The 23,474-nt window shown below is 34.9% G+C and overlaps 2 protein-coding genes across 3 annotated transcripts in view; one reads left to right on the top strand and one right to left on the bottom strand.

The window, feature by feature from the left end:
• LOC137929971 (ecdysone-induced protein 74EF-like) overlaps window positions 1-23,474 on the top strand; it is a 188,403-nt gene that overhangs the window by 3,295 nt on the left and 161,634 nt on the right. For both annotated transcript variants that reach the window (XM_068773133.1, XM_068773132.1), the window contains exon 2: window positions 21,770-21,832. The gene's annotated coding sequence lies outside the window, so the exon portion shown is untranslated. The remainder of the gene's footprint in view (window positions 1-21,769; window positions 21,833-23,474) is intronic.
• Window positions 1-23,474, bottom strand: part of Lsm11 (U6 snRNA-associated Sm-like protein LSm11) — a 45,971-nt gene that overhangs the window by 6,771 nt on the left and 15,726 nt on the right. The gene's annotated exons all lie outside the window — the stretch shown is intronic.

The raw sequence follows: 23,474 nt of genomic DNA, 5'->3' as shown, positions 1-23,474 counted from the left end.
TCAGCAATTGTTTGAACCACAATTTATAGCACCATCTTTTACTGCCTCTTCAATTATCATAACCACAAAGAATGGCATCATTTCCTATTGTTTTTTTTTTATTGTCTGTCGGCTATTTCTCAGTGGTCTGGACTGGAGAAAAATACCCTATCTCCTATCGCTTCTTCAGTTGTTTAAAAACCGCCGAAAGTAGATTTACCTCGTACTATTTCTTCAATTGCCTAGGCCGCAGAGAATAGCTCTGTTTTTAACCATCTGTTATATCTAGACTGCTTTTCCAATACCAATTTGTGTATTGTAGCATTTAAACATCGTGGGTTAGGTTAGACACTTAGCGTGAATATATAACCTTACCTTGTAAATATAATAACACATAATTAGATCTGAAATTAGATAGACAAGTTACATCTGTCTACTGTAGCACACGTGATGGTATATGACACAAAGTCTAAAATCTAGAAAAGTCTTCTATACTAACAATAGTAACAAAACTTAAAAAAATATAGATTGCTTCCAACTAATTCTTTTGCAATAAAAGGAGTATCTTCCTTCTAGAATATAAACAAAGATGTAAGTGGAATGACAGTAATGTAAAATGCCTACTAAGAGCTAGAAATACCTTATCAAAAACTTGGAGAAGCTTTATCTATGATCTTAGATTATTTTTCTGATTTATATTTATACCCGCAATATTTTCTCATCCATCTAAAACGTAACCATTTAAAAAGTATAAATTCACCTCATTTGCTTTCTTTTTAGCTACATCTTCTATATTAAAATAATTGAAATCTATTTCGACAATAATAGTTAAAACTGTAATTATAGTAGTTTCAATATAATATTACTAAACGTTTGTATCATTTCGAAAAAGTGACGTCTCAGTCAAGGTTGCGATCTTTGAGGGAGGTCTATGCCTTCCAGAGGGCGTCTGATAGGCTGAAAAGAAGAAGAAGATTGATAACAGTCTAGTTATTTAGTGTATTGTATGCAATTAATACTTTATACACCTTGAATAAACCATTTAAGAAAATGAAATTTCATATATCTTTAGATCAAATATGTCAGTTGGTCTATACGAAGAACGCTGATATAAAAATAGATTGTTTTAACAATAGGAGACAACAATACAGAATGCATTGAGTGTTTATTACAAAACCAAGGTCCGGATAAGGGCACACAGTATAAAATTCAGAGGCACAGTGACAATAAAAACCGCGTCTCAGAGTTCCGGGTGAAAAGTTGTTCCAACGCAAGGTCGGAGGCGGCGCGCTCGTGAGGGCACTGCTCCAATATCTGCACTTGACGGCGAGCAACCTCACCGGCTTGCCAAGCGAATATAAACCTTGCGCGATACTAAATTTAACAAAAAAATTTACGATCGATTTATTACTTCAGTCCTTCCGATCTGATACAAGCGAGTTGATATGTTGATCGGTTTCTTGCCAAAATCCATGTGTTATTAATTTGTAATGATGTTTAAGCAACAATAAATCTGGTCTCGGGAACACACTGAGTAGGTAAACCTAATCCTTAACAGCAAATAAAAAACATAACAATGACATAAAAAATCGTAGTGTATATAAATTTTGTTTCCATATTGTTTTCGATATTTAAATTGCATTATCATTTACTTCTTATACGGTACTATATCAACGAATAATTTATTTTTGAGTTGATAGATTAGATCCTGAGTTTGAAAGTTGACATTGAACACGAGTCCCGGCATTGATGGCTTATAAAATGAACACAGGCTAGAATAGTTTGACGTAGCGCAATAAGATGACACTTCTAGACGTGGGAACAACGATATTGTAGGAAGAGCATTGATGCAGGCAATTTACCAATCAGACGAGCTCAATTGCATCAAGAGCAATGCAGGTGATGGCGCGTCGTAGTGTACAAAGATGCAGTGCAATTGAAAAGAAAATGCAAGCGACATCTGCAGTGCGATTTCTGCACTGGAATTTACTGACTTCTATCAAACTAGTGTTGATTCACGCTATACCTCATAGTCATTTCTTTCTTTGATCAAACCAATAATGTTATGTAAAAAGGGTTGTGTAACTCTCTGTAACTGAATTTAAACGTTCTTCAGAAAATTTAAAACATTCGTATCGGTGGGCAGCCCCCTTTCCTCTAATTCGCGACAAACGTGTGCGATCCGTGGGAGGATTTGGACCCTCCCTCGGATTGCCGAGAGGTCCACGCAGCCGTCCCAAGTCGCAAAGACAACAGTAGTAGTAGAGCTACCATGCTCCTGGAATGAGAATGTCCAGTAATTTTTCTTTAAATTCAACTTAGTACCGAGGAATTAGTAAAAGCCCCCGGGCTATCAGCAACAATTTTTACAGAAACATTGTTTTTTGTTTCATTCACAATTGGTTTAATTATACAATACGCATTACACATTTGTGCATGTAGTAGTATTTAAATATCAATTTTTATTTAGTTAACTAGTCATAACAAACAAGTGCTCATGTACGAGTAAGTTTGACATATAAAAATGTATCCAAATAGATGAAAATTCATTACGAGATCGAATTAAAAATGAGAATTTCTTTTCTGAAGTCGCAATTGAAAGGGCATATCGCACGGGTATCCGACAGTCTTTGGCCGAAAGGTTTTCGAGTGGCCACCATGAGTCTCTCCACTTGGTAGACTAAGACAAGGTCGCTGGATGTAGGCAGCGCAAGTGAGATATTAAAGTATAATTTATTCAAAAATACTTCATTTTTCCAAAAAAATTCTGGATATATTTACTTGAACAGGGGAATAATTATATTCTAGAAGTCTAGAATAGCCGCTTTGACCTGAAACTGAAAAGATCGGCACGCCATTGTGTCCATTGTCTGATGCAGATGCTGTAACGCGGTCGCTCAAACAAATTTGTTTGTTTTACTTAACAGAAAGGTGAGTCCGGAGCGACCGTGTTTATATAATCTTTATTTTTGTTTACCGCGATCCGGCCTTAGAATTATAATACCCATGTTTTTGTTTACATCTGTCTTGTTTGTCTTTACCCATCTCCATGAAGTTCTTTCAGGTTTTTCCCTCAATATCTTAGAGGTGATGTTTATTAACATCGTGTCTGCCTTAGACAAATAAAAATTTTCCTTGTTTACCTTCAATGTTTATAAACTTTCACTTATCAGTTCCACAAGTATCTTTTTATATTGTCTTATATCCACTATGATTATGTCCACTATGATCATATCTTCTATGATTACGTACACTATGGCTTCTTGTTGGTCTCTAAGGATTATTCAGTGCTTTGGAAATTTCACAGGGATTTGTTTGGAAAGTATGAAGTCTATATTTCACAAAACAGGCAAGGATGCAATCTAAAAATAAGCCAAACTGTTACAATTAAATTCTGAAACATAAATATAGTTCTCAGCTAGATTGAACGAATGCTCTTGCATTTCTCTGGTCTCATTCTATAAATAGTCTGTTTGAATTCAACTTTCATTTCCTAACAATACGATAGGTCTTGCTAATGGATCTTGATGAGGCGAGGGGAGCGAGCATGCTCATTGGGTGCAATAAGTCGCGAATATAAACACCAATCAATATCAATCATGGACGGTCAATACATAGGAAGAATGGAATTGCAGCAACTAGCTACTATCTACTTTCCCACATGTCTGTCCGTTGTTATTTCTACTCATTTCTTCATTTGCTGCCCGCATCAAATTATCTGCGATAGATTTTTTTTATACATTTAATGTAACTTCAGTCATATATAAAACTTTTTGATGATCCAAATTCGTTCACACCTTACGAAGGTAAAAACATGATCGTAAAGACTTAAAATCTACACTTTTCACATTGAAATGTACTCGAAAATTAGATTACACGAATCTAAAATCATAAATGGCCGCTATAGGACAACATCTGATTTTAGTTTTAATATCTCAATTGAATATTATGCAATAGGCATCGCCCTTCGCCTTGCCAGCTCCGAGCCAAGTGTCCCGTGACATCGTTTTGATATCTCCGCGCTATAATGGTCGCACTATTTCAGTACCAGGAAGATATGACGTCAGAAGGCACGCGGCCTTAGCGTTACGTACCAATAGAAAACTGGAATCGCGACATACTCTAATGGTACGGACGATAACACTGAGAAAACTCGGTATCTTGTACCAGTATTTACTTGAGTCATTTTGAATTTTGAATTTGAAATACAATCAACATTGTAAAGTTGTAATATTTTATGATGTTGAAAGACTGATATTTGCTGAGCATAGATTATGACAAAGCTCGATATCTCGGTTTAAATTTACCTGAGTCATTTCGAGCGCTGAAATCATTCTACAAACTATTTAAAGTTTAATATATTTTGTATTATTGGAAAAGCATGTTGTGTTGCTTATCGGAATTCTGCTGTTTTTCCTGATATGACCTTTCCAAGCTGGGAAAATTAAAGTATTTTGTCTCTTAAGGCTTGAAGTACTTATTCTTACCGGCAGTCTTGTAAGGATTATCATTATCATTGGTTTTTCCTATTACTAATCGTCGTTACGTTTGGCATGCGTTTCAAAATTAGGTTTAGCATTATCACGATAAATATATTTTATCTTTACTCCAATTACCCTTTGCGGAATTTTACTCGTTGGCATGTTATTGAAACTGTGTCATCTTGAGTGTTCATTGCGTTCGCAATTAATCTACAAATGAATACAATCAAATTGGCCATTACAAATCTAATAACAGTATCGATAAGCTAATTTGAACTTTAATTCAATGTAGTAGAGTTACGTTTTAAGCACTCGAGTTATTACAGTGTATTACAGTACTACGATTGCGTCGCGCCTATTACAAGTCGAACGGAAGGAAAATCTATTACTTTCGTAACACCACGCCCGAAGGTTGCTCCGATGACCGTGAACGGTTTACAAAGCGAATCCGTAGCGCCAGTCGCACGTGAGTTTAATTCGAGATGAAGCACTTAGTAAACTCACAACTCTCTCGAATTGATGTTAACATTTTAGGATTTAGTTTCAACTGAGGATTCGGAATCACCAGACTTGAAATTTAAGTGCGTTGACAACACAAATTTAAGTACTCATAATTATCCTTATTTATTTTACAAACGTATTTCTTTCTATTAGACATTTTTTTGGTTTTCTTTTACAATGTCAAATATGTTACAAAGAAAACTCTCAAAGGGACCTCTGCCTACTAAACAGTACCGTGTTTTATTCGTAAAGAAAAGTACCAAAGTAATTAGTTTCAAGAGTATCATACATTTAATATACGATGTATGTCCTCGTTATGGTCTACACGTTTTTAGATATATTTCTCCTTGATTTTATTTATAACATAACAAATGTGTTTATACACACTCACAGAGTATTAAATGTGAAATTATCAATTAAGATAAAATAACTTATTACTGCGGTATATAAGTCAGCTTTGTCGTCGTCGTTTCAGCCCATAGATGCCTCCTGCAAGGCATAGGTCTCCTCCAAAGGTATCTATGGGGAGACACCATAATCGCCACGCTTGGCAGGGGGGTTGGCGATCGCAGAGCGGTATGGTACGCAAGGATCGCTGGTCATTTCTGCCCATCCTCTTGGTTCAGCTTAGCTTCTCGTGATTCAGCTGAGTAACGATGTCATATTAGCACCTATTACCTTTCACTAATAGTAGCGTATTGGGAACACTGGCGTCTGTTAGTTCAATATTGTAACTGAAAAACTTTCTGAAATATTATTGGGTTTAACCGTGATGGTGTGTGCTTTTACCTTTCCTTATCATTTCAGCCATCGTTTGTCTACAGCTGGACATAGACCTTCCAGACAAATTTCCAATAGAGAAACTGCCTCCTTCTCCTTTATTGCTCACGTTTTTGTGGACCTGCCGTTTACCTACATGTGAGATCGGGGACTTTGTTTACAAGAGTAATTTATGTTTTCACTTTTGATTCTTCTCTCGTGCTTCAATTTTCTTTTCTTCATCATCTTTCATTCTTCACAATGTCTGTTAATCTTTGCATTCTTTTCACATTCAGACTTCCTCATACATCTCTCCTGCATTCCCAAAATAACATAGATTTGTTTTAACTATCACATCACTTAGTTACATGGTTTACGACTTGCGTGCATAACTTGATTTTCATTTGTTCCTAATTTCTCCGTTTTTATTTACGTAGTTTTGAAGTCTTACCCGACCCTGCCTTACGTAACTAAGTATGACTGGTTGAAAGCGGCCTGCATCTAGTATCTTCCGATGATTTAAGGAAGTCGTCTGTCTACTTTGAAGGTGGATATCCTAAGCTGCGCTTGCTGATACATGGTCTCCACTCCAAAACTTTAAAGCGGCTTTTACCTCACTTTAAATATATTTTACATTAAAAGAAAAACTGGAATCGTACATATAAGTCATTTAAAGTGATCACGCAGGTATTCCTCTATATAAAGACCCAACGCATAACAATGAAATGACACGTTCATGTTTTCTTGGCAGGAACGGTAGTGGGGAGTCGTCGTCATGCAGGGCCCTTTCTACACTCTCCCGTTTCCCTCCCAACGAGGCATTTAGTACGCACAGATTCAGAGCTGATACCATGAAGGCTTTCACTTGATTCGACTATCGTAAATTTAAATGTCCTCTAAATCTTGAGTCACATTATCGTGATCAAGTCTCGGTATGAATTCTGCATTTGATTTTGAATTATTCAATGCATAAATAAATTTGTTTTTAATAAAATATTACATGTAATTAGCCCGGTAATTTTAAGAGTAACGCTGCCATCAATACTAAACATAATATATATGGTTACTTATTAAATCCTTTTTTCAAAATTGGTAAAGGCGGATTTAATTCCTTTGGGCATTCTGTACTAGTCAACCTTAGGTGGTACAGAAATAATTAGTGGGCAGGTGATCAAATGTTTTAAATAAACAATTGGTTGCACAAACACACATATATATATATATGTGTATATATATATATATATATATATATGTGTGTTGTATATATATATATATATGTGTACAAAAATGTGTCCAAAGGTTTTGCGAAATACTGGCTATTGAAGCAAAAATACCTGAATAATATCAACATCTTGTATGACGGTTGGCGCGAACCAAACATGTTTATTCTCGAAAAGACCCGTATGTTCTAGAAAAAAATCCAAAATGTCAGTGACGTCATTAATACGTAATAGGATTATAGCTGGTACCATTTAGAGAGCCATTCCACGAGCAAATTCCATGGTTAACTTCACTAGGTTTAAATCAAGATGTATTCACTGTCATAAATCACTTCAAAAGTAACATTTGCTCTATAAAACCAAAGAAAAGTGAAAACACCAAATCTGCAAATGTATAAGAGTGGCGCGCGGGTTTGCGCGCAGGTCACGTACTCGAGCAGAGTCGAGTGAAAGTACACGCGCACGCGGCGGTGCACGTGTACTTATCAAATTTAAACATTCGCCTGTCATTCTGATTATACTTGCAATGCGGTGAAACTGTCGTCTTAACGAATGCAGGAGCATCTCTTTACGATGCTACACTAAATTCATTGTTTAATTTATTTTTATTTACTAGATGTCTTAACAAACTTCATCCTATCCTATAGAAAGAATAAATAAACATATTTCAATATGAACTTTTTATTTCTTAATTTTACTTGAAAGCCAAAATGATAAATAAAATCCACTTCTTAATGATCTTAGTCAAATCTATTTCTATGAAAACATAAGGTTTAATCAGAAGAAATAGTACAAAACAATGAACCGTGAACCCTTCGTGGTCCAAATAATCGGCAAGTTGAATTGGCAGTGAACAGAACACATGAAGGCCTAGGGCTACAATGAAGTGAGATATCCTTGCTTTAAACCAGTCCATATAAAAATCGTAGGAGGTCTATATTCAGCATTGGACACCATAAGGCTTTAATGATGATGATATGTAATTTTTTTTTGCTAAATAAATTAAATTATTTCTTCTTTATAGATTTTATACGAAACATTACCTATATAACGAGAGGTTTATTATCACATGACTAATAAGTCTTTGTCTAAATTTAGATTCATAGAAGCGACGTGATTCTACGTTACAAATCGTACAAGGTAAATCACCAAAATACAATATAGAACCTACAAGGTTAATACAAAGTTATTGATATTATACAATACGTTGCAATAAGATTAAATTTTTATATTCTTCCCGGTTTAAAGGTTATTTTGTTTGTATATATAATAAACGAACTAAGATAATGAAACAACAGTTGACAATGAAAAAATTGAGACTAAATCCCTATTAATAGATATAACGGTAGATAATTACAAGATACAATAACGTATTTAATCTAGACATATGATTTCAAGTATTTTCAATATATTATATGAAACTTATGACAGCATCTAATGGAACAATCTCTGGAGCAGTATTTTTCAAACTTTTATATTCCATGATTCAACTTTATTATTTCTAAAATTATTACGGAACCCCTTATGTAATATATTAATTTTTTATATTAAATCGAAAGAGTTAAACTCGTGTCTAGTTATTTTTTTTATTCGTTCCCCCTTGCTTTGTGTGGGGCAGAGACGTTACAGTTTCGGGTCAAAAAATTTTTTTTTATTTTTTATATATATTTTTTAATCTTTCTCCATCTTTTCTCCACAATATTTTTTTCTCTTTCCTTGCATCATTTACATTTACTTTTATTCATTCCTTTCTAATCTTTCACACATCACCTTTTTTTCCGCATGATCATTTCTGGTAACATTTGTTTTTTTTTAGCATCTTTAATTTTATTTTCTAATTTTATTTCTAATAATAGTGTTAATTTACAATTTTAATTGCTCTCTTAACAACAAAAACAATCACCCCCCGCCCGCCCCGTGGGGCGAAGGGCCCACGTTGGAAAACACTGCTCTAGAGGATTATTATACTATATAATAGATTAACATCATACATATAAATAAAAATGTTTTTGGACATGTTCCACGTATGGAATGACATACACTTCATTCTTAATAAAAAGTTGTTGTTACTAAGAAAGATTAATATTATTTTTATCCTTATGGTCTTCATCGACATCAAGCCTACTGGAAGGCATAGTAGCCTTTCCTCAAAGTTCGACTCGAGAATCGTTCTTGCGCTGCCTGTAATTAACCACTGACCTAACCTTACTTATTTTAATTTACCTTAACATTTATATTACAGCATTTCCTTTTCAATTTTGAAAATATTATTCCAGACAATTCAGCGTTTTCTAGTTCGGCAATAGAAACACGCAAATAAACATGCGTCATGATAGATCTCCGGTTTACTGTCAAAACACCGAAATCCCAGACCGCCGGTGACCATTGACCGCTATAGAAAGTAAATAGTTAGTTATTATTCGTACATGCGTCCTTCAAGGCCGTTTCATATTTCAACACAATCTATAGCCGACTTTACCGCTGTGGACATTGAATCGAAATTTGCTAACTTCCAAATCTGGCAATATACGAACTGAGATATTGCTATTGTAATTTACACTTTAATATGTGTAGATAAAGTACAATTTACAGTGGTAAGGAGTTGAGATTAAGCTGTGATAGTTTAGGCAGACTGTCCCTCGTGTTGTTCGCAGTGAAAGTGAACGGAGCACGCGGAAACCCGCTACCGAGGGGAACGAATGTGTCGGTCGACGTTTGTTCTCGACAGCACTAAATATTCAACGAACGGAGAGGCTTTGGAACATTCATGTTACGTTCAGAGAACAGAATAGAATACTATTTGTTACACATTTGTACATTACCAGAAGATCCAAGTGTCTTTGCAACTGTCTACCTGGCAACAAATCATTTCTAACGAGAGACTTTAGTTCACGGAAAACTTTGATGTATTATTGCTGCAGAGGTACGATACCCAACCGAAGCAAGGACTAAAGAGACCACAGCAGTCAGTAGAGAAGGAGGCTGTTTGGATTAATCTCGACTAGAAAGTCCTGCAAAATAATGCTGTAGACAATGAAACCGTGTCTAGTATGAAGGACTTCGGTCTGACTCCGAGGTCGAGATGTGGAAGAAACGATGGAAAAAGTTGCATTATATTACTAGAATTCTCCAAAAAGTAGTACACTATACAATAGAAAAAAATAAGACTCAGAACTAAGACAAAAATGGTCGAGAAAGATCCCAAGCTAATCATAAATAAGGTTTTATAGGTTTGGTAAATAAGAAAAGTTAATAAAATAGAAATAAATATTAAAACAAATAGCAAAATGTCAATGAATTTGAAAAATTAAGTCAAAACTGTGATGATGATGGAAGGAAGGTGATGCAAGGGAGAAGATAAGAATGTTAACAAAGATATAGATTGTGAAGGACAGAAGGAAATTGTAATATAAGTGAAAGTGAAATAAAAGAATAGGAAGAAAAAATAGTTTACCAGAGTTGTAACAACACTACCCTACACATGGAGAAAAGAGAGGAAGATATCTCCAAAAAGAAGAGCCATTTAAAACCCGTGTCAAGTGTCGTGTTATCGATGAGGAAATACAGGATATAATCAACAAATCTCAAGAAAGGAAAATAAATAAAAGAATCTCGATATGGTATTATAGGATCATATTAGGATGGAAGTGTAAGGATTACCAGTAAAGAGTAGGATAGATAAACAGAATTAACAGTGTGCAGATGAAATACAAACCATCTGAGACAGCAAGGAAACACTGACAGAGATAGAGGAATATAAAAGTAGATGGACGAGTTTAACAAAAGGGAGTTCCAAATTCAAATTGTGCATACTAGTAATTTTTAATGGAATCAGGCGTTACCTTGAGACCAATGTTTAGCCACTTCCGTACATGCAGTGGTATTCGTGCAACAAAGTGCACCGCCCGCCAGCCCGCTGATAAATGCGTATGCGACAAACTATGCGAATCACACAACTGCCACCGCCAAATCACTCAACACGTGTTTCACCCCTCCACGGGGCATCTTCAGGAGTTATGTTACACCGATTAGTGACACTCTGTGTTTGGCCCTGTATGTGCGGAAGTGGCTAAATATTGGACCTTTTCTTACATACTAGTAATTAACAAAATCTTGACAAGACTTAATTAATCAGGATTGCTACGTAAGGACCCCGTTTATAGCTATATAAACTATTTTAAATTTACTAGTAACTGAAGACGTCCTTTGAGTTAAAAATAACATTTTAACAATGTAAACACTAAAATAATGAATACATAGTTATAGTTATAGTTTCCGATGCATCTCGCTCTGTTTGCTCAGACACTGCGCAAATTGGCCACCGGATATTGTTGCCACAGGTGAAATTTAATGTATACACACAATGACATTTATTTGACCTATTTAAACTATTTTTTGACGTATCGAAATTATGTACATATATTAATAGCTGTTAAAATTAATGCGTCGAACCATCTATATTTCTTGATATTTCATTTAATTTTATTTATAGATAGTTAAAATATAAACGTAATGGTTTACGGAAATGTCATATAAAAACTCGACAGCGCCATATATGATAACAGACACTAATACCTCGCTTTGCGTCGTTTCGTTTTGATTTTTTTTTCGAAGTTGCGTCGCTGCTTAATTAGTACTAATTTTTACTGTACGTCATTATATTTTCGAGGATGCGTTGTTTTAGGTTCGAGTCTAACTTTTTTTTGGTATTTTTTTTTTTCTAAAAGATGGCAATACTTTTGTTTCTAATTGCGCCATGCCATCAAAACTCGGGGATTTTCTTTCTAACTAAAACAACGCAATTAGAATACAGTTTTATTTTGTTGTGCTTTTTTTTAAAGAGAATAATAAATTTATCTAAATTATTATGTGTTATTTCTGGTTACAAAAAAGGTAAACATTATTGCAATTTATTTATTGGCAGAACTATATTATTTTTGTTTTTTAAATTTTTACTTTGTTTAATATTCTTTTTAAAAAGTATTATTTTCGTAACCCCGGAACCTATCTTCGATCTTTACATGGATTGCTATAGAAAATCTTAATTCACTTTGCGGCGTTTCAATTTGTGTCGTGTTTTTTGGAACGTAACCACGACGCAAAGTGAGGTATTGGTGTACTTAGATCTAAAACATTGGTTATGTTTGTCAAATACTATTAGAATTTGGTATGTAGGGCTACCTACAGAAAACGAATGAATTTTGGAAACACCAAGCAGTAATGAATCAGAAATAGGAGATCCGCAAGAACTAACGTCTCCGACGAACACCAAGATAATTGCTCTCCTGAAGTGGCAGTCGTGGAAGATATCGCTGGTGATACCAATGGCCACTGGAGTCAAAACGTGGGTCGGCTTTCCTAGGTGGACCTAGGTCATAGTCTGACAATGCGAGATCGATTATCGTGGCGACCTTTGTGAAATATTTATAATTTGCCGTGCAGCAAGTATCTGTCAACAAATTTAATTTTAATACTTGGCTCATACAAAAAAAATGTTTTTTAATTTAAACTTCACAACGCAATTATCAAAAAATAACTTATCTATTTATCGATTATTATACATATATATGCTCTACCCGCGACTTCATTCGCGTGGAATTTAACAAAACAATTATTTAATATTTTCTCATTTAAGAATTTTTTAAAAATAAAATTATATTTACTTACTCCTTATTACATCAGCTACCTGCCAGTATCAGTCCCGTCAAATTAGGTCCAGTGATTTCAAAAAGTTTAACCGTGTAACAAAGAGTTGTTGTTTATTTATTTTAATATAACTTACAGATACTCTAATTTTATTTATTTGTATAGATAATATATATTAATTAGAAAAACATATATCTGTATATTTTTTTGCCATCGGCAATGCTGTTTGCCAGTAGGCATTTATAGCTTCACTAACTAACTTGATGGATACAACAGGGATCTCGTTTTAGGCAAATATATTACTTACTACGCTTGATTTTAAAATCTCCAAAGCTCTGCAGACCCTTTACGGATTGAATGTGTAATTACTTCAAAACGATACCAAAGCTTGTGCTGGTACTCGTATCGCGTTTACCTTTGCAATTCGAAATTGCCCGTATACGTCGATAGTACTTTGATATGAAGTAACAGAAAAATCTCCAACTCCTTTTTATCTTACAAGAGTCATCTAGCAATTGTTCAAATGGTCTATTAATATTTTGCGATGCATAAAAAAGGTGTGCCCACATGCGCGTTGCTCTAGATCAGCCACTCTCAATTTTCAGGCGCCACGGTCAAGGTCACCCGCCGGTGTTTTTGTCCGCCATGTTTTTCTATCACTCACGGCCGATTGGCTGAATTATGTTTCTAAGAACTCAATCTTTTAAATGTCCACGTTGGCCTTCGAACGGGTTTTGCATAAAATTAATTTAATCGCATTATATAACTGGAATAAAAAACTAACTACTAAACAGTTTTATATAATTAGACTTATATTCGTATACATATGGTTTATTTTGAAATATATTCATAACATTATAATTAGAATGTATTGCGTCAGAAATTTTTTAATTCAATATCATGCATTGGTATGTCCGGATTTTATTTAACAATTACTTACCGGTTTTATTTTGAACCGGACTATCTATTTTGCCTAAATGTCATTAGAGTATGCATAGACCTTTTTTAAGATAGCGAAGCTCAAAGGCGTACTATTATGCCGGACTGGGGGGTTTTAAAGTAAAAGATTAAAGGAATATGAAAGGATTTTAACACTTGCGTCCAAGTTATAAGAATAAGCGTGGAAGAGGATTGTAGGATATTACGACGAAGCGGATAAGCGTGCGATGGATTAATTACTAATTTTTAAGTCAATCGATACGTAAACTAGAATAAATAGCGGTAGGAGTTTCCGGATTATTTATTTGAAATTCCGGTTTCAAGAATATCCATACCAATATATAAGTTAGACCGTATTCCAATCACTAAATATTCTTCTAATTAATGTACTACTTACTTTTTACAACTTGTCAACTATTGTTCCGATTTCGATCAAGTTTTTGCGTCTGACTTTTTATGAATCGAATATCTGTAAACTAAAGATTCTTGGCATTGAACTAAAAATCAATATGAATGCATTGCTATGCGATCTTAAATTCATAGGCCGTGACTTCCGCACTTTTTGCCAATCGCGACCTCGGATGAAAGAAAAAAAACAATAAAATGGCGCTAAACACATGACCAGTTGTCAAGCGAAATGTCAATGACTATTTTTATCTGTGTTATATTTGTAAGAACAATTTATTCAATCTAGCTTTCTTTCTTTGTATGTCTGTGAAGGTAAATACTCTTGTTTATTATTTTTAAAATTATCTTAACATTATTACTGGCCGAATGTATTGAAGAACTTAACAATTTAATGATCAAAGAGGTTTAATGATTTTCTTGTACTCCCGGCAAACACTCCCCGGATAATAAAATTTTAATGTTTCCTTTTCGAATTAATTGTAATTACTTTTAGCGCAATTGTTTCAATTGACAACAAAAAGCTATCGAAGGAACCGTGCTTAAAATATTTTTAGGTGTTTTAAGGACACCGGATATTACGCTCGCATGGGACTCGAAAATGAAAGATATTTCTCGCAATACTCCTTACAATCTGATTACTGTTGAATAGGGTGACAATAAAAAATCAAAATTTAACATGTTTTATTTACTTTTATTTTTCTTGATACATTACCTTTTACTTTGATTGTAACATTTTATTTTCTCTTAAATTGTTACATTTAATTTAAATAAGAGCAACTGTTGAGTTTCTTGCCTGCTCTTAGCAGATAAGCATTCCGAGTCGATAGCAGGTTAGTACTTATAAAGTTAAAATAATCGATTATTCAAAAGCGCATATAAATGCCTACTTGAATAAAGATATTTTAATTAGAATACATCAAGAAAATAATATTAATCTGGATTGTAACGACATCGGTAAACTGTAAAAAACGCTCCGTGTAAACACATTCTTATATGAGTCCACAACATACCCGACTTGTTTTTTGTGATCACACCTTTATTCTTTTACTCCATTTATTTATTACACACTTTACATATTGTATATTAGCGGACTTACTGCTTTAGATACACGCTTTCCATCAGTAAAGTTTAAACTTTGCAATGTAGCAAGTTTTATTTACGATCGTGTTTTGTTTTTAGTACTGCTCGAATAAGCGAGACATGATTTGTGGGCAAAGATCCATCACTTAAACCCAGAGCAGATAGGTCGATAAGATTTGTGTAATAGATATAGCTTTCAGAAATGGATAGGCGGTACACTGGGTGGACGACGAAATCAAGGTGGAAACCGCCAGGACGCGCGAGGTCTGCAAAAGTACGTCGCTCAAAGAATTCCTGGTGCAAGCCATCGGTTGTCAGTTTGATCGTTGGGCCCAAAGGTTCCCCCCTACTAGGAGGACCGATGGAATAGTCAAGGTGATGAGAAGTTGCAGAACACAGCGCAAGACCGTGATCTTTGGGAGGCCTATGCCTCAGTTGCCTATCGGCATGACGCTGATGATGATGATATCTTTAAGATTTTTGTAACGATCACATGTATCACAAGATACATTCTTTGAACAGTAGTATCCAGCTAACGTTTTTTTTTTAATAGCTACTTTATTGGGGACCTTTCGTACTCCCCAATCAGATTTTTTGACAGGCATTTAATTTTTTTTATTATTACCTTTCTTTCTACATTACTACATTCTTTTCTATTATTTGTCATATGATCCAACTTTCTTTTTCTTTCATTCTATAATTTTCTAGCATTTCTCTACATACTAATTTCCCTTTATGCATCGCCTCTCTTTTCCTCGTTCTTCAAATCCCCATCTTACGTTGTCCCCTCCTGTCTCTACGAGCTGTTTTCCATTAAGATTACGATTTCTTGTTATTTAATATCTAAAGCACATTTTATTGGACATAATTCAACTAACTTTACCTTTCAATAACTTCACGCTCGATGTATTTTAATTAAGGGAATATACAATACTTTGCAAGCAAGATAGCAATAATAGATAAGAAAAACTAGTAACAAATTACGAATACTTCACGGTGCTTCCTTACGGTTAGTTAGTATAATTGAATAGTTAGATGATGCACTCAGAACAATAAAGCGCGACCTTCGCAGAACAAAAAAAGAAACAAAATGCACCGTGCATCTAAAAGCAATAAGGAAGGAAGCCGGCCGCAGAGGCGGAACACTACGACAAGAAACCACAGCCGAAAAACAACACCGGAATCGAATTGACGGACCTTCGGCAGATAGGCTACAAGGCCGAGCCCTTTATCGCGCGATAATAAAACAACAAACAAGTGATAAGTGGGCGACGTAAACGAATCTAGAGCCAAGGTCACGGTCCCTGGTTTGTGGGTAAAGGTCAATGTCTCCATATTCAATTTACGAGGTCGGAATTTTTTTTCGACGGCATTGGACGCGACCGCAAAACGAGCCGTCGCCGACCATGGGCAACTTGATCGTTCACGGCCTCCGTTTTCCCGAAGATAAATGTGAGAGATAACAAAGAAAATGTTGACTAAGTCCCTATACCACATCGCGTTTGGTGAGACATTTAAATCTTGAATTCTAAAACAAATACGTTACTTCACTAGCCTATAATAATGTTACGATAAATAAACATACCTAAAATGATTTTAGAAATAGCAATACATATGCTACGGGCACTGCTTACATTATTTTGTAGTCGTCAACCCATAGACGCTTACTGCAAGGCATAACCTCCCTTAAATATATCTATGGGGGGATATACCTTAATCAGTGTGGTATATTGTGAGCAGTGTCAATCTTGTATATTTATTCACAAGGTTCATCGATGTGGCGAATATCGCAACCGTCGCACAGATATTCACGCACAACCTGACGATGCCAATATGAAGCAAGGACGAGAAAGTGATCGCACGAACCGTCATATTAAAAAACTAAACATTGTTAGAAGAGACTAATGATGAAAAACGTGGCCTAAAATTACTGAAATATTAATAGTAAATATAAAACAAAGACATAAACTTTATTGTCTGTGGAATATAGATCCTAGTAATAAAAAAAAAACGTATCTGTCACATCCCGAACTTTAAGTATGAGGTCATTTAATTAAAAACAATATCATGCTTAAGTACTTAATTGTAATGATTTTGTGATTCAATTACCACTTTTATATCGTTACAATATTCACCTTTTATTTATACAGAAAATTAGTTGATTTTTTTATAATAATTTCGTGGTCAAAATCGCATGCGGGTGAATGCAAAACATCCGCATGTCCTTGTTGCGTGTACAATACGAAACTGCATTTCGGCTTACTGTCACGATTCACGTTAACTGCAGATTGTTTGTTTGCAGGAAAAACGCTATTAAAACTCTTTATTTGTTATAAAGAACGCTTGGGGTGAACAGGAACTATAAAACTGAAGGTCTCGTGGAAACTTCCTAGTTCAGATACGATCCTAGACAAATAGCTGTGTCTATGATAAGCGGTTTGTTGTGTATTATTTATTGTGTGCCGCTGTTTATCTATGATTCTATTATTTGGTGGAAATCAGATATAAACTATCACTCTGTGAATTATAAGTTTAATTAAGTCAATTTTTACTTTCGGTTTTTTCAATTAAAATATCTCTGCTTTTCTGTTCTAAATACAAATGTTTAATAAAATTCAAAAAGCTTTTATAAATTAGTTTTTGTTTTTCATATGTCTTTATTTTTTTTTCGTATTTTCATCATGACTGATGAATGTGACAAAGGACCTCAGTTTCTGCTAACATTTTTCCAGATTGTTCTATTTGGTGAAAATTAAGTTGCCGTTGACCAATTCGGCCAAACGACCGATATCAGTTATACAACTTTACATAATTCACTTTGTGCATTAATTATATGAGATTTCCGTTGCTCATAAACAAGTTTCCAGAGGATGGATAGCAGCGTCTTCTGCGTACCAAAATACCACACTGTGATTACCAACCCGCCTGCCAAACATGGCGATTATGGTACATCCCTCCATAGATATTTTTGGGTAAAGCCTATGCCTTAAGCTGGCGTTTATAGGCTCAAGCGACGACGCCTTAGCTGTGTTTATTACATAATTCCAAAACTTTAGGAGTTTCTTCAAAAAGAGATGGTCTTTAATATCTCTTATGTAGTTTCTATTCAACTTATTGTAGCCCTTTTACATTACTTTCTTCCATTCCCTTTTTTGTTACATTTGTTCAGTCTTCATGTCTCCGTCTTTTCTTTAATTCTCCTTTGTAATGAAATTAATAGTTTATTTATTTTAACGCGAGTTGTTCTCATATCGTTTACAAAAGGCCAGATACATTTGTTTCCTTTCAATTACGTATCACTTGATTGACACGTACGATCTAATCTATCACCTTACTAAACATGCCTGTTTTTGTGTGACACCTAATTTGGACATTCCTTACATGGACGGTAATGTATAGCAAATGTTTTTGTTATACAACTTGATTGCGTTGGCTACTATTTCCGGATACTAAGGTTAAGGTCCATACCCATAATTATTACAAGGACAGTATAAGTTGATTTGGATTATTGTTTATCTCGGAAAGGAATTACGAAAATCATAATTTTCTTTTCAAAAAAGTTCATAGGTCATTACTGAAAATTATTTCTCATAATGAGAAGTAAGAGATTTGAATCGGACAGTGTCTATATGAAATATCATATTTATAATCCTATCAAAACCCTTTTGGACTCTGAAATTAAAATCGGAAGTCAATCTCAAACACAATCTTAAAGAGAAAGTCAAAACCTTCAGATGTACTAGACAAATCTAGGCCAAATATTTCGAATACTTTACCTAACCTTCTATCAAATATGAACACATTTATAAAATGAACTATTAACATCGACATTGAAAACACTTTAACCGAGTATTAAAAAGAAGAAGCGGGGGTGAGGAAGTGGTCGCACGAGCCTTAATGTTAAAAACTTGACGATGTTTTTGTTGATGATGAAAAACAAACATGCCTATGATTTAAGTTGGGAAATAGTTTAAGTTAGCAAAAACAAAATTCGGAAAAATTAGATGTAATTGTTAAAACTAACGCAAATGTCTATGGAATATAAAAATAAAAAGTGTTAAAAAGGAATCAGTAAAATCTATTGACCCTCGCAATCGATGGGTTCTTGACAGCATTATTGACCGTGATCAATTTAAAAGTGCAAAACAACTTGTGGATCAAAAACACTTGTCACAATAGTAGCTTAAAAGTGTTGTATTTTGAAAGTTGATCATATAACCTCCAATTTTGGCCAAATATCGAACACGAGAAGAACTTAGTTGACAAATTTTAGCTGTAGAAAATTTCGTAAAAAATATATCGTATATGTGTGTTACAAAGACTTTTAAACGGCCATGTCGTACAATAACATAGGTATCTCAATAAAACTGCCTTATCGGGCGCGCATGAAAAGTGCATCAGGAAGCCGACGCGGCCGTGGCTCAGTCGAGGTCACAACGCATTGCAGCGCCGATATCGCTTTTGCGTAACACTGCGATTGGTCTAGTATAGGCTACAGAAAGATTTTCTATACTCGATTCATTATTTCTTTTCTTTTCATCGTCACTTATTGAAATTAATATCCTACGGGAGCGAAATTTATGATTGTTTGGCATTAGTTTGTTACTTCTCTATAAAAACTGACGTACAGCTTCTAATTATAACTTAGAGATAGTCATAAAAGTGACGAAAATTGTAAAGAATGTAATAGATATAATAATAGACAAGATATGATAAGAAAAGTATAAAACAAAAAATAAGGGAGTAGGTAAATGTTACTGTTAAAACGTTAATGAACAGAATAATAAAATAGAAATTTTAAATTAGCATTGTCCAGGAGAAAAGACGAAGGTTAAGAAGCAATATATGAGAGGTAACAAGATATGTAAAGGAATATGTATAAGTTCCATAAAAATTAGAATTTCTGTAATTTTTTCAAAATCTCTGCTTCTAAAAACGAATAAAAAAAGAGTTTTCTGGTACAAAACATTTCTTCAGAGGAGTTCAGAGTTAGTTTAGTGTTATTAATGCAAATTTTCATATCGATATAACATTTTTAGTTTGCATCCCGTCTAAACCTTTAGAATCAACTAAGATCGTCCCCAATACAATGGCTAGTATCTGTGTCGTAAATTTCTATACGAAAAAATTAAATATTAACTTTATAACATTGTACAATATTAATTATTAAATAAAATTTATCTTTCGATACTTCTTTATACTAACTTTTAAAACTTTTAAATTCATTCTTAACTTATAAGAAAAATTTATTTTTTTAATTGTAAATTTTAAAAAAAATTAGACACGATAAAAAAGGTATGATTATAGATAATAAACACAGATAAAAAAATATATGCCCTCAGACAGGGCTTCCACCATCGTATAGATAGTGTAGTTCATGCCGTTGGTCGCTGTTTAGGCGCGGGTTTAAATCGGTAAGAGCCTAAATATACTATTCTTTATAGAACAATACGATATCTATTTACCTTTGTAAAAATACCATACCATAGACGACAGGTAATTTTATCACAACATTAAAATTATCCTGATGTTTTGGTAATGACTTTCTTTCAAAGATATTTTATTATTACCGTATCTCATTAACATTGGTCTATAAAGGCTTTCATCAAAGCCTTGTACCATATGCAGTCCTCAGCATTTTTTATCGAACTTCCAGCAGTTGTTCTGTAATCATCGGTACATCTAGATAGGCGATCTGACCCCATCGTCCCAACCTCCCCCCTTGATCAAATTTTTTTTAATTCCTGCCGCCACACTTTAAATGTGGTCGACAAACATAGATTTTGAAGCTCAATTATTTTAGTTCTTTGTCAGTTTTTTTCGTTTCTCGTGGCTTTTTCCATCGTTTGCGCAGACTTTTAGATGACAGATTTAATATAATATTTATCCTTAAAATAAAAAAATGTACGTTTGATAGAAGTATTTAAAGAAGTAAAATCATTGTGAGTTACATGGTTGCCATTGGCAACTGGAGGATAGTGCATTGCTTAACATGAAGTTAAATGTGCATACATATTAATGAAATACGCACATCCTTTATCGAGATCTTTTCACTCACTCTACAGTGAAATCATCGTAGTGCATTTGTTACGATGCGATTGCGTAGGCGGATGCAACGTTGATGAGTAACAGGCCACAATTGTTTAAAATGTATATAATATTCTTCAAGGTATAGCACGAATTAATTGGTTTATTAAAAATGTTCCACGTTAAATTTAACGCTAACACGATGCAATTGCGTGTTATTTTAATTGAAACCTTGTGTGGAGTTCAGCCAAGGCGATATTCATATAAGAGAGGCGTCCGCTCCGCACGGCGGTCGGGCGTGGAGTGGCGGTCGGCAGGCGGAAGCGTGCGCGCGCGCACCCGCACAAGGCTACGCTCATGACCTCGCGTCGTCTTTGTCTAGCGCTATCTAACGTCTGTTTACCCGCGAGGCCGAATGCATCATACCTTCGCTGCGTACTTGAGAGCTAAATGATTATTGAAACCATAAATTTATCGTTAGGGTTCGTTACTTTTCGAGAGAAGCCTTGTAGATAATTGTAGTGATAATGTTTCTAGTAGTGAAACGAATCCACTACTCAAAGGTTTAATTTTAACGAAAAAGGGAAGACGTATAAGCCGTCTTGTGGGATAGTAAATGTAAGTCATATTAAAGCCCTTTTTTTAAAGTAAAATCATGTTTTTCACGGCCGTTTACTTATAAGGAGAGACTTGTTGGGTATCTTTTAACGTGAATTATTATATTCGCAGGTGACGGCGACACGTAATTGATCCTGCCGGGCCGGATGATCAGTCGAAGGCTTTTAAAGAGCTGTAAGTACATTATTTTACATTTTATCTCGACGTCTGCCTGACTTTAAGGTTCCGGACAAACTGACTCTTATGTATTACACACTTCTAACAATCTTACTAGTATTACAAAACGCTTGAACGTACTTGCTATCGATAAATTATGTATTCACGATACATACATTACGCGGCCTCAATGTAACTAGTCATATCAAATCCGATGCACGGCGAGCAACGAAACAAAACACCGATAAAAAAACGAAGCCCGCAAAAGACGCGGAGGCGTTTTTTTTAACCGCACTTCGAATGTAGGCGACCTTGCGACGGTTTACAATTCGGGGTGAGCAGGCTCTCCGCCCAACCAGTGTCAACTGCAAGGGAAAAAGATCAACACGAGGAAAATATTACTCGAGGACTTATGTTAAATCATGCAAAATATCTTAAACGACACGCAAAAAACTGTTGGCCATTTTTGAATTTTTATGACGTGTCGGTCTTAGGGAGTGAGGTATGTCAAATTTATCTGTTGGTAGGTCATATATATGTAAATAAGTACTCGCCATTGTGGCGAGCTTTGGGGGAGATAAAGAAATGAACAATTCTATTTTTGAAAGTATAAATCACCTTACTGAAAACACCATACTTTAACATATTAACGAAATTTGTATTAAAAATAACTGCAATTATCACCACTCTGCTCGATTCATAATACAAAGAGAAGATAGATAAAACAATTTCTCATTAACATCACACTTCTTAAACAAATAGGGTCAGCAGGGTGACGACTTGCACCACGTTTGTATGATCATTCTTACATGTGGAAGACGCTGGATTCCAACAGGGAAGAGGCTCATATCCAGCAGTGGATGACTAAGTTCCATGGTTCTTTTTCATTTAAAAAAAAAACATTATCTTTTCGGAATCGTCTCAGCTATTCTCCTACATTACTCAGCACTTTGACAGTTGACGTGTCACTTTGTGACGTCACGTTATTGCGTCACAATTAAATTTATCTGCTTGACAAACGCGACGTCTTGTTTCTCAAATGCTACACGAAAGCCTGGTTAAATGCATAAACAAATAAATGAATCGACTTTCCATATTTTGTTATAGCATTGACAAGTATTTTAATAACTTTGTATACCTTGAAAATAAGCAAGAAATTAGCTATTACTAGTAACGGTGGTGGTTAGAAAGAAATCATCATATATTCTTGTACTAAAAAACATCCGCAATCTCATCGGACAATATATTTTGAGGTCGAAGTTAAAAGTAACCTCGCACCTACAACGAGTGTCTCCACAAATACACTGGATGTGAAAACACTCGAGCAGTTAAAAGCGAACCGAAATAAAAGAAGTACAGTCAGCATAAGGCACGGCGTATCGAAGTATTTCAGGGTTGCCACCGCAACTCAATTATCTATCGAGGTGCCCGATTCGGCGTCAAGGCGAGCAACAACACCGAAACAAACTAATGACTGATAAATGGATTAAATCAACGAGGAAGTATACGCGTGCGCACGATTCGTCCTAGCCGGCCCTTGCGCACACATACACGCACGCACACGCGCGGGCGCCACTCACACGCGCGCCCAAATGACCATGAGATAACTGACATCACAACAAGGTCCCTCCGCACGGTACGGTTAGCATAAACATATTGG

Source organism: Battus philenor, unplaced genomic scaffold, assembly GCF_028537555.1.
Source record: "Battus philenor isolate CCGP_79_NKW_IND1 unplaced genomic scaffold, ilBatPhil1.0.hap1 SCAF_5, whole genome shotgun sequence".
NCBI classification, from domain to species: domain Eukaryota; kingdom Metazoa; phylum Arthropoda; class Insecta; order Lepidoptera; family Papilionidae; genus Battus; species Battus philenor.
The sequence above is the reverse complement of the archived record's forward strand: the minus strand, read 5'-3'. Positions and strand labels throughout refer to the sequence as shown.